Raw genomic sequence first — 16334 nt, 5'->3', positions numbered from 1 at the left:
ATTAGAAGGAGAGAAATCTTCCATTTGTTGGTTTACTCCCCAAATGGCCACAATAGTCAGGGTTTGTACAGGCTGAAGCCAGGAACCAGGAACTCCAGGACTCCCATGTGTGTGGCAGACAGCTAAGTATTTTAGCCGTCACCTGCTGCTTCCCAAGGTGCATATTAGCAGGAAGCTGGATCAGAAGTGGAGGCAGAAGGGAAAGGGGAGAGAGAGAGAAGTAAACCATTGGATGGTTTACTTCCCAGATGGCTGCTACAGCCAGGGTTGGACAAGTGTGAAGCCAGGAGGCCAGAGATTCACCTAGGTGTCCCACGTGGGTGGTACAGGCCCCAATAGTTGAGCCATCTTCCACTGCTTTTCCCAGGCTGTTTGCAGGGAGCTGCATAGGAAGTGGAGCAGCCAGGAGACAAATGAGCACCCATATGGGATGCCAGCATCACAGGCTCCTGTGGCTTTACCCACTAGGCCACAATGCCAACCCCGCCCCTTAGCATTTAAAAGAAAAATGCACATTTTCCTCTACCAATTTGTCTACACTTTCTCCTTTTTGTTTACTTCCTGTACTTTGTGGTATCTCTCTGCTTTGCTTTCCTGATATTTTTTTCCCCTTAGGTTGGTGGTCTTCATGGCATTGCTTTGCCTCACTAACACGTAATACGGAGGAAATTTCTGATTCTTACTCTGTAATAAACTGCTTGTGTGCTAAAGGTACAAGCATTAGGATGTTGCTTCTGCTTTGTTTTAGGTAGCTCTAGATTAGGATTACAATTGTAGTCCAAGAAGATTGATCTCTTCTAGCAGTTCAGATTAGTTTTTGTCTTTGATTTTCGGGTCTCATCCATATCCTAATTAATTACTCATTTTGGTTTAGTTGATAGTAGAGCAAAATAAATTTACTTGCTCCAAAGTAAATTATAAATTTGTGTACCTATTTTTCTGTATTGGAGTGCAGTACCACTTTGAGAGATCTCTTTGTAGAGTGAAAAAAAATTTTTGATTTAGGGACCTTATATTTTAAGAAACCAGAATAAATTCTGATGGTAGAGGACATTAGACATTGTAAGGAAACTGGGTCAACTTTTCAATACCTTTATCAAAGTACCTGCAGTTCCCATTTCATTGTGAGTGAAGCGATCTTACTGAAATAAAGTAACTGCTGTATATTCAGTACTTTTAAAATAGAGTAGTCTATTGAAAAAGAGAAATTGGGGCCAATCTGATTTCTTTGCTTCTTTGTTGGAATGAGGGAAATTCTGAGCCTCTTTACTGTTCTGCTCTTCATTGACTACTTTGTAAATCAGGGTACAGTTTGGCCACGTGAATGTCTGCTCTGCAGAATGTCAGCCAGATAGGCAGGTAAGGCTACAGGGAACCCTAATTCATAGGCCTAAGATCACAAGTATAAAACTAGTGTAATACAGCTCCCTGCTAATGTGCCTGGGAAGCAGCAGATGATGGCTTAAGTTCTTGAGTCCCTGCCACACACCTGGGACATCCTAATGGAGTTTTTTGCTCCTGGTTTCAGTCTGGTCCAGCCCTAGCTGCTGTTGTGAGTGCTTGGAAAGTTATCAGCAGATGGAGAATCTCTTTCTCTCTTCCTGTCTCCCTTCTTCTTGCTCTTTTTTTTTTTTTTTTTTGACAGGCAGAGTGGACAGTGAGAGAGAGAGAGAGAAAGGTCTTCCTTTTTTCCATTGGTTCACCCCCCAATGGCCGCTGTGGCCAGTGCACCGTGCTGATCCGAAGCCAGGAGCCAGGTGCTTCTCCTGGTCTCCCATGCGGGTGCAGGAGCCCAAGCACTTGGGCCATCCTCCACTGCCTTCCTGGGCCATAGCAGAGAGCTAGACTGGAAGAGGAGCAACCAGGACAGAATCCGGCGCCCCGACTGGGACTAGAACCCCCGGGGTGCCGGTGCCACAGGCGGAGGATTAGCCTAGTGAGCCGCGATGCCGGCCTCTTCTTGCTCTTTCTCCCCCTCGCTCTGTCACTCTGCCTTTCAAATAAATAAATTTTTTTAAAGATTTATTTTTATTTATTTGAAAGAGTTACACAGAGAGAGGAGAGGCAGAGAGAGGTCTTCCATCCGATGGTTCGCTCCCCAATTGGCTGCAGCAGCTGGAGCTGCGTCGATCTGAAGCCAGGAGCCTCCCCTGGGTCTCCCACGCGGGTGCAGGGGCCCACGAACTTGGGCTGTCTTCTACTGCTTTCCCAGGCCATAGCAGAGAGCTGGATTGGAAGTGGAGCAGCAAGGACTGGAATCCTGCACCCGTAGGGGATGCAGGTGCTTCAGGCCAGGGCGTTAACCCACTGTGCCACAGTACCAGCCCCAATAAAAAAACTTAAAAAATAAAAATATTATAGAAAGAAAAAGAATATGACTTTTTTTTTTCTTTTTAAAGATTTATTTTATTTATTTGAAAGAGTTACAGAGAGAGAGAGAGAGAGAGAGACAGAGAGGTCTTCCATCTGCTGGTTGATTCCCCAACGGCCGCAATGGCTGGAGCTGGGCCAATCTGAAGCCAGGAGCTTCTTCTGGGCTCTCATGTGTGTGAAAGGGACCAAGGACTTGGGCTGTCCTCTGCTGCTTTCCTAGGTGCATTAGCAGGAAGCTGGATTGGAAGTGGAGCAGTTGGGACTTGAACCGGTCCCCATATGGCATGCTGGTGCTGCAAGCTGGGGCTTTAACCTGCTGTGCCACAGCACCAGCCCAGTGACTTATTTTTCTAAACTTTAACTTTTTGTATTCACTGAAGAAGTAAAACATCTTCATCTGTTCAAAATAAATTTGTTGTGTGCCATGCCCTGATATAATAATAAACCAAATAGACTTCATACTTGAGTTCACAGAGCTTATATACTATTTGTGAGAGACTAATATGACTAAACAAATAAAAAATACAGCCTGTCAGAATGTGCTAATACCACTGAGAAAATAAAGCAGAATACATAGGATGGAGGATAAGTGCCAAGGTGGGAATGAGGCTGTTTTATATAGAGTGGTCAGGAAAGGCCTTATGTTAAGGTATGTTTGAGTGAGACCACAAGAAATGAGATATGGAGTCATGTGGATATGAGGAGTAGAAAATGCAAAGGCTTGGAGGCTTGTTGTGGCCAGTATATAAGAGAGATTAGGGCAGGGAGAGAAGTAAGAGACTTGTCCAGAGAGGCCCAGTTGTGTGGAGAAAGGGGAACAAGGTAAGACCTTATTGTATACTTTACAGTACAAAGAAAAGTTATCTCCTCACTACAGGTCCCACAGAAAACAATTGATGCCAAATTTTATGTATTCCTCGTAAGTTGGGGTAGCACATGACACAGCCTCTATCCTCCTCCCATTGCAGAAGCTCCCTGTACACACAGCATATTTGCATAGGAGCAGATTTTGTATAGGTTGAGCTCACTTATCTTGCAGAATGATAATATTAGGGCAGCAGAATAACTGTGTCTATGTTTGGCAAGTAAAACCAAACTGTTTTTTCCCTAGAGAAATATATTTTCTCATCTTCATATCTTTTATAGTCAATTTTCTGTGAACAGAGTGACAATCTACACCTGGTACAGTTTCCTTTGGAGTATGCTTGTTGGTTTGGTTTATGTACTTGACCAAATATTGTACTTGGCTTCGCTTATCTGCTGTTTTTCCTTTTGCTTGTTTGACCAAAAAACTCCTGCTTTCCTAAAGTCCTAATCATTTGGATTTAATGGCTTTGGGAACCGCTTTATAGGTCACCATATCCATCTTTCTGTCTTGGGAGTGATGATTATTCCTGACAACTATGTGTCTTTTTTCCTTTTCCATATGTATGTTTAGGCATTAGAGTTATTAAAACACATACAGGACCATTTGCCTGCCTGACTCTGATGGAGTTGAGGAAGAAGCACCAAGTATATAATGATTTGATGTTCTATGGCAATCCCGTATAGGAAAGTGAAAGGATATTTGATCACCACCAGATTACCTGTGTCTTGAATCATCCCCTTTCCCTCTCATGGTTTCTGGTTTAGCTAGTCTGTCCCTCAGTGAGTTTCTCTGTCTCTTCTCTTCTGTTTCTCTCTCTCTCTCTCTTTTTTTTTTTAAACCATATTCCTTTTAATTATGCTTATCTCTAATTACCATTCTGTTATTGAATATCATCTTGGAGATGACCTCCATCTGGAAACATTTTTCCTTTTCCTATCCCCTTTGGTTAGGTATCATCTTGCATCGGAAATACTTTAGACAATCACAGATATATCAGAATTTCAGGTTGCTTTAAATAGCTGATTGATATGTAGTTTACATATTGATGGGGCTGAGATGTTTGTGGTTGTCACATAGCAGTAGCATAACCCACTGTGCCACAATGCTGGCCTCTCCCTTTGTGGCTATTTTAAAGACACTTTGCTACTCCCATGCTCTTAGGCAGACCACAAGATAAAATGACTTGCTTGGATAAGTATCAGAGGTTTTTTTTTTTTTTAAAAAAAAAACAAAACTTTTTTTTTAAAGACATTTATTTGAAAGGAAGAGTGACAGGAGTGAGGGGGAGAGAGGGAGAGAGGGATCTTCATCTAATGGTTCACTCCCCAAATGGCCACAACAGCTGGGTCTGGGCCAAATTGAATCCAGGAGCCAGGAACTCCATCCAGGTCTCCTAATTGGGTGGCACGGGCCCAAGCACCTGGGCCATCCTCTGCCATTCTCTCAGGCATATTAATAGGAAGCTGGATCAGAAGCCGAACAGCCAGGACTGGAGCTGGCACTCTGACATGGGATGCTGGTGTTGCAAGTGTTTACCTAAACTGCTGTGCCACAGTTCCAGCCCCAGAGGTAACATTTGAATCTAGAGTTTCCGGTCTTGTCTTTTCTTTCTTTTTCTTTCCCTCCCTCCCTCTCTCTTTCCTTCCTTCCTTCCCTTCCTTACTCTCTCTCTTTCCTTCCCTCCTGCCTTCTTTCCTCCCTCCCTCCCTCTCTTCCTCCTCTCTCTCTCTTGATTTACTTATTTGAAAGGCAGAGTTACAGAGAGAGAAAAATCTTCAATTCACTGGTTGACTCCCCAAATGGCCACAACAGCTGGGGCTGGTACATGCTGAAGCCAGGAGCTTGGAACTCCACCCAGATCTTCCATGTGGGTTCAGGGGCCCAAGTACTTGGGTCATCTTCTGCTGCCTTCCCGGGTACAGTAGTAGGGAGCTGGATCAGAAGTGGAGCAGGTGGGACAGGAACTGATGCCCATATATGGGACACTGGCATTGTAGACTGTGGCTTAACTTGCTGTACCACAACACTGACAATATTTAATAAAAATAACCAGGGGCCAGAATTGTGGCATAGTTTAAACCGCCACCTGTGACACTGGCATACCATGTGGGTACTGGTTCAAGTCCTGTCTGCTATACTTTGATCCAGCTTCCTGCTAATGGATTGGGAAGAACAGCATAAGATGGCCCAAGTGTTGAGGGCCTTGCCACTCACATGAGAAACTTGGAAGAAGCTCCTGGCTCTTGGCTTCCTCCTGGCATAGCCCTGGCTGCTGTAGCCATCTGGGGAGTGAATCAGCAGATGGAAGACCTCTCCCTCTTGCTTCCTCCCTCCTTCCCTCTCTTTCTCTCTCTCTCTGCAACTCTTTCAGATAAATAAGTAAAACTTAAAAAAGAACCAGAGAGGCCAGCATTGTGACATAGTGGGTTAAGCCACAGCCTACAGTGCCAGCATCCTTTATGTGTGGGTTCAGTTCCCAGCTGCTCTACTTCTGATCCATCGTCCTGCTAATGTGCCTGGGAAGGCAGTGGAAGATGGTCATGGTGGGCCTCTGCAGCCACATGGGAGACCTGGATGACTCCTGGCTTTGGCCTGGCCCAGCCTTGCCATCGTGGCTATTTGGGGAATGAGCCAACGGATGGAAGGTGTCTCTCTCTCTCTGTAACTCTTTCTCTTTCTCTCTATAACTTTGACTTTCAAATAAATAAGTAAATTTTTTTTAAGTTGTCAGGTGGGCTGGAATTATCCAGGGTCTTTAATGCTAGGTTTAAAAGTTTGGGCTTATTTTGGGAAAAATATGGAATCAATATTTGAAAATTTGGCACAGTCTTTGTTTCTTTGTTCCTAATATGTTTTAAAATAAGGACTCGTATTGTGATACAGTGCTGGCATCCCATATATTGGCGCTTGTGTGCTGGCTTTTCTACTTCCAGTCCAGCTCCCTGCTAATGTGCCTGGGAAAGCATTGGAATGTGGCTCAGGTATTTCTGCTGCTACCATCCATGTGGGAAACCTGGATGGAGTTTTGGACTTCTGACTTTGCCCTGGCCCAGTCCTGGCCATTGCAGTCATTTGGGAAGTAAATCAGTGGGTGAAGGATCTTCCTTTCTCCCTCTCACATAAATAAATAAAAATTAAAAAATTGAGTTGTTTAATCTGCGGTGTGAATAGGGATATCCTTCAATACGGCGCCTCTGGATTCCAAGAAGGTGGTGCTGGCAAGTAGGACAGGTCTTCTCTTCAGATTTAGTCTAGAGTGTAGGATTCAGGACTGCACAATTCCAGACAACACCCTTATGTTTAAATCTGTGATTTCTGGCCGGCGCTGCGGCTCACGGGGCTAATCTTCCACCTGCGGCACTGGCACCCCGGTTCTAGTCCCGGTTGGGGCGCCGGATTCTGCCCTGGTTGCTCCTCTTCCAGTCCAGCTCTCTGCTGTGGCCCGGGAGTGCAGTGGAGGATGGCCCGGGTCCTTGGGCCCTGCACCCCATGGGAGACCAGGAGGAAGCACCTGGCTCCTGGCTTCGGATCAGCGCAGTGTGCCGGCCACAATGCACCGGCTGTAGCGACCACTTGGGGGATGAACCAATGGACCTTTCTCTCTCTCTCTCTCTCTCTCTCTCTCACTGTCTAACTCTGCCTGTCAAAAAAAAAAAAAAAAAAAGTAAAAATCTGTGATTTCTGAGTTTCTGATCCAGACTGAATGTTGATGTGAACTGTCTGGGGAACAGTAAAACAGGCCCAAATGATGTCTTACAACCAGTACCCTTTTTGTTGGGTAGGAGGGATGTCAGATACAGGCCAGCAGAGTGGTTTCTATCACGCTGATGATGAGAACCATTATAAAGGCTCTTTAAAAAAATTAAAAAGTGTTTTTATTTACTTGAGAGGCAGAGACAGAGTAAGAGAGACTGTGGCATCCCCACCCTCCACCCCAACTTATTTGCTCCTTAATTGCTGGATGGGAGTTAGGAGCTCTATCCAGTTTTCCTATTTGGATTTCAGGGACCTGACTACTTGAGCCGTCATTGCTGCCTCCCAGGGTGCATGTTAGCAAGAGGCCGAATTGGGAGGCGGGATGTCACTCTAACTCAGGCACTTAACTAATACATGGTACAGGTAGACTGCTTAACTTCTAGGCCAAATATCTATCCCGCTATGAGGGCTTTTTAAAAACACGAATTGGCCGGAGCCGCGGCTCAATAGGCTAATCCTCTGCCTTGCAGCGCCGGCACACCCGGTTCTAGTGACGGTTGGGGCGCCGGATTCTGTCCCGGTTGCCCCTCTTCCTGTCCAGCTCTCTGCTGTGGCCCGGGAGTGCAGTGGAGGATGGTCCAAGTGCTTGGGGCCTGCACCCGCATGGGAGACCAGGAGAGGCACCTGACTCCTGGCTTCCGATTAGCGCGGTGCGGCGGCCATTGGAGGGTGAACCAACGGTAAAGGAAGACCTTTCTCTCTGTCTCTCTCTCTCACTGTCCACTCTGCCTGTCAAAAATAAAAAACAAACAAACAAAAATATGAATTCAGGGGGCCGGTGTTGTGGCATAGCGGGTAAAGCCACCTCCCTGCTAATGTGCCTGGGAAAGCAACAGAAGATGGCCATAGTGCTTTGGCCTCTGCAACCACATGGGAGACCCAGAAGCTCCTGGCTTTGGCCTGGCCCAGCCCTGGCTCTTGTGGCCATTTGGGGAGTGAACCAGCAGTTGGTAGATCTGTCTTCACTTTCTCTCTATAACTTTGCCTTTCAAATAAATAAGTTAAAAAAGTGGTTTTTTTTGTTTTGTTTTTTTTTTTTAAGTTGTCAAGTGGGCTGGTTATCTAGGGCCTGTGATGCTGGCATCCTATCTGGGTGCCTGTTTGAGACCCAGCTGTTTCCATCCAGCTCTCTACTAATGAGTCTGGGAAAGCAGCGGCAGATGGCCTGTGCTTGGGCCTCCATCACCTACGTGAGAGACCTGGATGGAATTCCAGGCTCCTGGCTTCAGCCTGGCCCAGCCCCAGCTGTTGTGGGCATTCAGAGAGTGAACCAGTAGATGGAAGATTGTCTCTCTGCCTCTGCCTGAAATAAATAATTTGAATCTGCAGACCTCCCCCACCAGAAATTGAAGTGGGGGAATTGTATTTTTTTCAAAAAGTTCCTCAGGTATAATTATCACTAAGGTTTGAGGATCACAAAACCTGAAAATGTATGTGTTATTTTTTGGGTGGGTTGTTAATTAGTCTGAGATAACCAGTTTATGGTAACAGAAATGGCAAGAAGGTGGTTAATTTGAAGTGAAGTTATCTTGTCTCTGTGTCCTGTATCCTTTTGGAATTGTGTTTTCTATTGATTGGTAAGTTAAGCCAACACTTGGTGTGGTAAGGAGGACTTGCCTATTAGGTTGAAGGAAACTGTTAGACTGTATCTCCATTTCCCCTCTCCATTTTGAAATTGTGGAGCAAATCAGGAGAGGATGTTAGCATTAGAACTCAGCTGGACAATTTGTTTAAAACTTGACAGGAAGGGCCAATGTTACTTCCTGTCTGAAAAGGAAGTGTTGGCTTCCTTCCCATCCTCCTTGGCTCACGCTGGCCAACTTGTAATAAGGGTGGGGGAGGGGCTGGTCTCTTAACTGGCTCCCCATGCCTGGGAAGTTGTGTTAGCTCAGTGTTCAAGTGTGGCTGCATAATGTTTTTTCCCTTCTTGCTTGAAATAAGTAGACAGGTGTAGTGTGTACTCTTGTCTCCTTCCCCCACTACGTTTGGCTCCTGCAGTCTAGGAAGCCTCCCAATTTCTCCGACATTGTTTACGTGCAGTCGTATACACACCTCTTCTGTATTCTCTGATATTTGAAAATAGACTAAGAAGTCTAAGAAAGAAACAAATCCATTTGACACCAAGGGGTAGTTAGTAGAAAGGAGAACATAGTTGCAGAGAGGGGTGTGGGCGACAAAGGTTTCTTATTTTTAAATTGAGCCAAGAAAGCATTCCTTCTAAGTGGGGCCAGTTGGCACTCTTCCTGCTATTTTAGTCCAGGCTTCTCCTTCCTACTGACCAGTCAATTGTATTAAGTGTTTGAACTGTGGTCTCAGGAGGGGCCGGAGGGAGAGCGGTGGAAACAGCTGGTGCCTTCATCAAGCCTTCTCAATTACCCTTCTCTTCAGAATGTTTGGGGGTTGGGGGTGGTGGAGGCATTGGATGTGTGTTAGCAGAGTCCCAGCAGCTCTCAGTAATGAAGAGGATTCTCAGGTACTCTTAATACTGTATGGATATTGGCTAGTTGGAATGTAGCTAAGCCTTTCCTGATCACATTAGTTTCTCTCCTTTTTAGTTCTCAGCTTTGGGCCTGCTTTGGAGAGAGAGGGGTGTGGGAAGTTAGATGCCAAAACAAATTCTTGTTCTCCCATCCATTGAGGAGGATTCAGCTTAAACCTTGGGCACTCCAGGCAGGGATTTTCTCTTTCCCCATTCATTACATACTCCTTTGGTTGGGTTTTCTAAATATGTCTGCAGACAGCTAGAGATACAGTTAGAACTGGGAACTCTGGTTGAATTGTAATTGGTTGTGCTGGTTTGCTTGCTCCCTCACACCCCAGGGTGATCGCATTTCTGAGTCAGTGCTCCTTTTGTGTGTAACCTGCTCAATTTGATTCAGCGAACCTGACCAGCCCAAGTGCCCTTTTGGAGCAGCAGCGTGTGCGTTGATTTGGGTGTGTCCAGTTGTTTGGGGTGTGTCTTTTATAGCCTCTTTTTCTTTTTGTTCAGTATCTCAGAAAAATACCCCCCCCCCCCACTTAAATGCTCCTATTTCTATCTGCTTTTGTTATCCACTTCACACTGTGGTACTTAATCGATAGTGATTTATTTGGCCCGGACTATGAATGAAAGAATTGGATAAGAATACTAACAATTATAACTCATTTTTCACTATTGTCGAGAGAAAAAAGAAATCTGATTTGGTGCTAGGTAAGAGATTTTAAAGTTTTGTTTTTATGTGCTTCAGTGATAGAATTTTTGGTGGCTAGACCCTGCTGTTGAAATTCTGTTCTAAAATATAAATGTTGCTAAATATTCTTTTTTTGTCCAACTCTAGAATGACTCCTGTGTATGTTCCTGTTCTACTCCTCCACCTTGTACTAGATCCAGATAAAGACTAAATCCTTCTAAGCCATGGTGTTTTACACTTAGCTCCTTTTGCATTATGTACTGCCTAGATCAGGATTCAGTTCAGAATACTTCTAGCAGGTCCAAGAAGGGGGAAGAGATCTGGGAAAAAGAAAGGAGAAAAGATGAGAGATGTTAGCATTTTACTAGTTGCCTGCAGTATTGTCTGTAGAACTGTGCTGAGCATTTCCCTGTTACAGGTACAGGGAATTGAGCCTTTGGGCAAAAGGTGTTGCTTCTTTGGATTTTAAGAATCTCTGGATAATGGAGCTTGACTGCTTATCTGTATCTTTGCTTCTGGGCTTTAGGGCTAACTTCCAATGGGCTGTATAAGGTTATAGAAGAAGGTATTGTTTTTCCTCTTCTTGGAGTCAGCTGAGGGCCTTTATTCCAAAGGAAGGCTTTTGTTTCTAACTAGGCTCTAAATCTGTATCCCCTGACTCAATTCACGGGTACAGTGAGTGGGAAAAGCTGAGGTTGCTGTCTTGACCTCTTTGCCTCCAGGGCTACTGTGCAATTAATTCCTAGCAGCCTTCCTCTAGATCCCTGGGGAAGCAGGGAACTTTGCTCCCAGCACCTGATAAACTGCCTCTGTAGGGTGGAGTCTGCTGCTTTTGTTTGTTCTTTGTGGGGCCTGTCTTAGAATCAACTCTATGCTAGTAGCAAAAAGATTTGCGAAGACTTTGAAAACAGTGGAAGAGAGTAATAGAGAACATGACAGAGGAGGGTCCTAAAGTAGTTCTTCAAGTGGGAATATTCCATTGACTGAATCTAGGTTGAGATCAGATCGCCATGATGAAGCTTTCTTGGTATGTATCAGATGGCAGTGAGCTGAATGTAACAGCAGCAATAGCTTCAGAATCAGTGCAGTGCCTCCAAAGTGAATCTACTTGACAAGTAGGAATTTTAAAAATCCCTCACCCCATCCAAACTCTTAGATCCATACGCAGTATCTTTCTGCTGATTCTTAGAGGCCTGAGCTTTGTCCTATGTAGTGTTGGCTTGGGGCAGGGAGGAGGGTTGTTTTCCCGAACATGATAAGGAACTGAGCAGGGCAAAGTGGGAGCTCTGACTGGTGATTGGTAGACAGGATGCCCTGGAATGCAGTTGGCCTGCAGCCCAGAATCCAGCACTTTGTATTTGTTTGTTTCTGGGAGACTGTGGTCTGGTGCTACTGTGACAGGAAGTGAGAAAGCTGGGAGTGGGGGAACGGAGAGGGGCGATGTCTTTGTGGTTCTCCTGTGAAATCTCTTTGTCCCTGGAGAGCAGCTCTGCTACAGAGCTCTACTGAGAAGAGAGCAGTCTTTGTGTGTCTAATGGGTCTCAGAGCATCTAGCTGCTCTAAGGGATTAGGGAGTGTGAATTCTGACTGTGGCCTTTTGCATCTTGGCACTTGAGTTATATAAATGGCCTTGATCTCTTAGCATTGGGGAGCTTACTGAGTTTTGTGTTTGCTGTTATTTATGGATCTTGGGGATTTAATTGAGAAAGGAATTCTAGAAGGAGATAGATGTTAACTAATCTTCATTTGCTGTACATATTGCAGATAATTTGTTGAATCTGAAAGGGACAGAAAAAGCAGGTAATGTTGGACCCTACATTTTAGACCTCATCCTTGCAGTTGGCAAACCCTACTACACACAGGGCAGGAGAAACCTACCCGTTCTTGTTCTTCGATTTAGGTTTTAATAGGTCGTTTTGCATGTAACTGGGGAACGCTTGAAAGTTCCCTGGGAATTTTTCCCTGTGTCTAGACTGAGCTAGCACCTATTTCCTCCTTTCCCCTTCTTTTCTCACTTCTTTTGTGTTTTCCCTGCCCTCTATTCCAGCTGTGAAACATGCATCTCCTCTCACTTTGTGGATTGGGTATCTGAGTCCTCAACTCCTTGCCAAGCTGGCTAGTCCCTGAGCACACACGGACAAACCCGCCTTTGATTACCCAGGAGGACAGCTGCCCTAGAGGCAGATTGCTAACATACCTCTAGAACAATCCCTCCCCTCTGTTCTGATGCTGGCTAGCACAATCTTTTCTGCTTCTAGTTCCTTCTGTTTCCCACCCCAGTTATGATCTTTACTTTTGGCTTAGTAAGATGTCACATTAAAAGTGAGAGTTCAGGGCCGGCGCCGTGGCTCAACAGGCTAATCCTCCGCCTTGCGGCGCCGGCACACCGGGTTCTAGTCCCGGTCGGGGCACCGATCCTGTCCCGGTTGCCCCTCTTCCAGGCCAGCTCTCTGCTGTGGCCAGGGAGTGCAGTGGAGGATGGCCCAAGTGTTTGGGCTCTGCACACCATGGGAGACCAGGATAAGCACCTGGCTCCTGCCATCGGAACAGCGCGGTGCGCCGGCCGCAGCGCGCTACCGCGGCGGCCATTGGAGGGTGAACCAACGGCAAAAGGAAGACCTTTCTCTCTGTCTCTCTCTCTCACTGTCCACTCTGCCTGTCAAAAATAAAAAAAAAAATAAAAAAAAAAATAAAAGTGAGAGTTCAGGATATTTGTGATTATATTTTCTTTCCTTGGCTGGATATGATCAGAGAATGTAGCACATATCCAGATTTCTAAAGTAGGCCAGTAGAAAGGTAGGTGATTGGTAGGTATGAAGTAGTATGCTTTGTGCTTTATACATTTCTTCCTGAGAGTTTTTCCTTACTTTAATTTTTTAAGAGATTTATTTATTTATTTGAAAGTCAGAGTTACAGACAGAGGGAGAGACACAGAGAGAGGGAGAGAGGGATCTTTCATCAGCTGGTTCACTCCCCAGATGGCCACAGTGGCCATGGCTGGGTCAGGCCAGAGCGAGGAGCTTCATCTGAGTCTCCCACGTAGGGGTGGCAGGGCCCCAAATACTTGGGCCATCTTCTGCTGCTTCTCCCAGGACATTAGCAAGGACCTGGATTGGAAGTGGAGCAGCTGGGACTTGAACCCGCACCCATATGGGATGCTAACAGTGCAGGCGGCAGGTTTATCCGTTATACCACACCACCAGCCCTGGTTTACCTTATCAACAGGAGATGAATTGAAGATAGTTTGCAAGTACTCTACCCCAGAGTTGAGTAAGGCTTTGCTCAGTAAAGTGAAGGCAAGAGCCAAAGGTCTAGTTGGTTCTATTCTGTCTTCTCTTTCCCCTCCTTCCTTCCCTACAAACAGAATTTACTTTTGTTTAATTTCTCTATTGGTGTTAGAATGTTTTTTTTAATATTTATTTATTTGAAAGGCAGAGTTGCAGAGAGGCAGAGGCAGAGAGAGAGAGAGAGAGAGAGAGAGAGAGAGAGAGAGAGGTCTTTCATCTGCTGTTTCACTCCCCAATTGGCTGCAACGGCCAGAGCTGTGCAGATCTGGGGGCAGGAGCCAGGAGCTTCTTCTGGGTCTCCCACATGGGTGCAAGGGCCCAAGGACCTCTGCCATCTTCCACTGCTTTCCCAGGCCATGGCAGATGATTGAATAGGAAGTGGAGCAGCGGGAACTTGAACCAGCGCCCTTATGGGATGCCAGCACTGCAGGCAGCGACCTTACCCGCTATGCCACAGCGCTGCGGTCCCTAGAATGACTTTTAACCACAGGAAGCATGGAAAATTCATACTGCTTCCCCTGTATCAAAGAGCAAGAATATGTACCAGGAATAGAAGATATGTAGTTGTCACATTTACTAGCTGATGAACTTGGGCTAAATATTGAATACATTTTTTTAAAAAGAGTTATTTATTTGAAAGAGATACAGAGAGAGCGAGAGACGTAAGAGAATGAGAGAGAATCTTCCATCTGGTGGTTCACTCCCCAAAAGGCCACTACAGCCAGGCTGGGCCAGGCTGAAGCCAGGAGCTTCTTCCAGGTTTCCTTCATGCATACAGGGCCCAAGCACTTGGGCTAACCTCTGCTACTTTCCCAGGCGCATTAGCAAGGATCTGGATCAGAAGTGGAGTAGCCAGGACTCCAAGGAGCACACATATGGGATGCCAGTATCACAGGCGATGGCTTTTCTGGCTATGCCACAGTGTTGGCTCCTGAATACTTTTGATATGTAGTTTATTCATCCATAAACTGAGGCCTCAGAGAATGTTGAGAGGATAGTGTATGGTAACTTCTAAGAGAGATCAATAATTAATAATTACAATTTTCCATCCTCTTTAAGGTTGTGGTTTCTGTTTCAGATAGGGAGAAATATTTCCTTTGGTTATTTATCTTGTATGTGCAATAGGACCTTATTACTTACACTGATTGATTCTCTGTAGGGTCACACCTCTTCTCACTCCCTGTTGCCTGTCCCTAAACGATGAAAGGGATGTTTCATTGGTCTTCTCAGGGTTTTGAGGAAGTGGGACTTTGTAAACATGGCTCAGTTATATGCTTTAGTCTTTTCAAGTTACCTTCAAATGATGGGCAAATAGATGGAGAGAATGCCTTAGATAGTGAGTGGGTTTAGTGAGACGTTGCCTCTTTAAAAGGGAATGTGATGTGCTGACTTTATGGTGTGCAGCACATTGCTGCTGCCTGGGACACTGCCTGGAGTGCCTGATTCAAGTCTGACTACTCTGCGCTTCAGATTCGGCTCCCTGCTGATGCACAGGGAGACAGCAGATGATGGCTTGTACTTGTATTCCTGCCACCCATGTGGGAGACCACCATGGAGTTCCTGGCTCCTGACTTTTCACCTAGCGAAGCCCTGACTGTTGCAGACATTTGAAGAGGGAACCAGCAGATGGAAAAATATTTTTTTCTTTTTTTAAAAAAATCTCTGTTTTTCCCTCTCTCTCTCTGTCACTCTGCCTTTTAAATAAATAACTAAAAAGATGGAATAGGAGCTCAAAAAGTTGGATGACTGCCAGTAAAGTTAAGAATTTCCATTAATTTTTTTCTAGCCTGGGATGGGGAAGGATATAAGATGCTCCACTTAATTTTATATTTTCTATTTTATTATGTGAGAGTCAAACAGTACCTTTCCATTTCAGTTAGACAATTGCTTATTTCCCCAAGTGTATCTGACTTTCCTTTTTCTCCCTCCTCTTGTGGGAAGGAGAAAGGCATTTGGCCTCTCCTCTTCCTCTAGTCTGACGCCTCCCCCTATGTTTCTGCCCCTCCCTTTTATCTTTGTTAACTTATCAGCCTCTCCCTAAAGCCCTGCTTTCTCCTTATAAGGCTGGGTGCAGTGTCTTTGGCAAAGTTGCAAAAGGATCCAGGTAAGTAGCTCTGCCTGTCTCAGACTCAGGTTTGAGAGAAAATTTACTGTTATCTGTCCCTGTGGAGGGCCTGGAGAAGCACGTGGGTTATGGGGGAGGAGAAGGAGGCGGCCTGGCCTGAGAGATCAGAAGGACTTGTTAGACCAGTCCTGTGTGTGTGTCATGCCTGCTCCAGAGAGAAGCAGGTTTTGTTTCTTTCCAAACCCTTTCAGTACTGGGCCCCCTCTGGAGCTGAGAACCACACCCTTCCTTTGCTTCAAAGCCTGCCCAGCATTTAGCCATTTTCGTATGTTATGGTTTGGGGGGTTCCCGGAATATTTGGGTAAGGAAGAGAGGAAGAAGAATGTTTTCTCTTGTCTCTGAGGTCACGGTGGTATGGATTTTTCTTTGTTTCCTTTTTTTTTTCTTCCTTATTTTGTTAAAACACAGTAAAAACTTTAAATCCTGATGGGTAACTTTGAGTTCAGATAAGATAAGTCAAGTTTAAGGTGCTCTACTTACCCATAGAGATGGCCAACCTGAAGTAGGCCTCCTTTCAAAAGGAGTATTTTTAAACAATTATATATTTGTTTTTTTCAAATTCCTTCTCTTTTGATACTCAGAATGTATGGTTCTTTGCTAAGAGGAGAGTGATTTTCCCAAACTCTGATAATTGATCAGAAAGATTCATGGTGGGCTCAGTTGAGACCTAGTCCTTTTGTGAAAAATAAGAATCTTCTGGTCACCCTTTTGGGTGCTCTGAATGGAGAAGCTGGGCCCAGCATGAAGCCAGACTT

At 45.2% G+C, this 16334-nt stretch overlaps 1 protein-coding gene across 11 annotated transcripts in view; it reads left to right on the top strand.

Annotated features, from left to right (window-relative positions):
* Positions 1 to 16334, top strand: part of CTNND1 (catenin delta 1) — a 65598-nt gene that overhangs the window by 5296 nt on the left and 43968 nt on the right. The window contains exon 1 of one of the 11 annotated variants that reach the window (XM_062196099.1): positions 15538 to 15558. The exons of the other annotated variants lie outside the window; for them this stretch is intronic. The gene's annotated coding sequence lies outside the window, so the exon portion shown is untranslated. Of the gene's footprint in view, positions 1 to 15537; positions 15559 to 16334 lie in introns of those variants that run through there. 11 annotated transcript variants of the gene reach the window in all.

This window comes from Lepus europaeus, chromosome 7 (assembly GCF_033115175.1).
Source record: "Lepus europaeus isolate LE1 chromosome 7, mLepTim1.pri, whole genome shotgun sequence".
NCBI classification, from domain to species: domain Eukaryota; kingdom Metazoa; phylum Chordata; class Mammalia; order Lagomorpha; family Leporidae; genus Lepus; species Lepus europaeus.
Note: the sequence above shows the minus strand (reverse complement) of the source record. Positions and strands in the feature narration are given on the sequence as shown.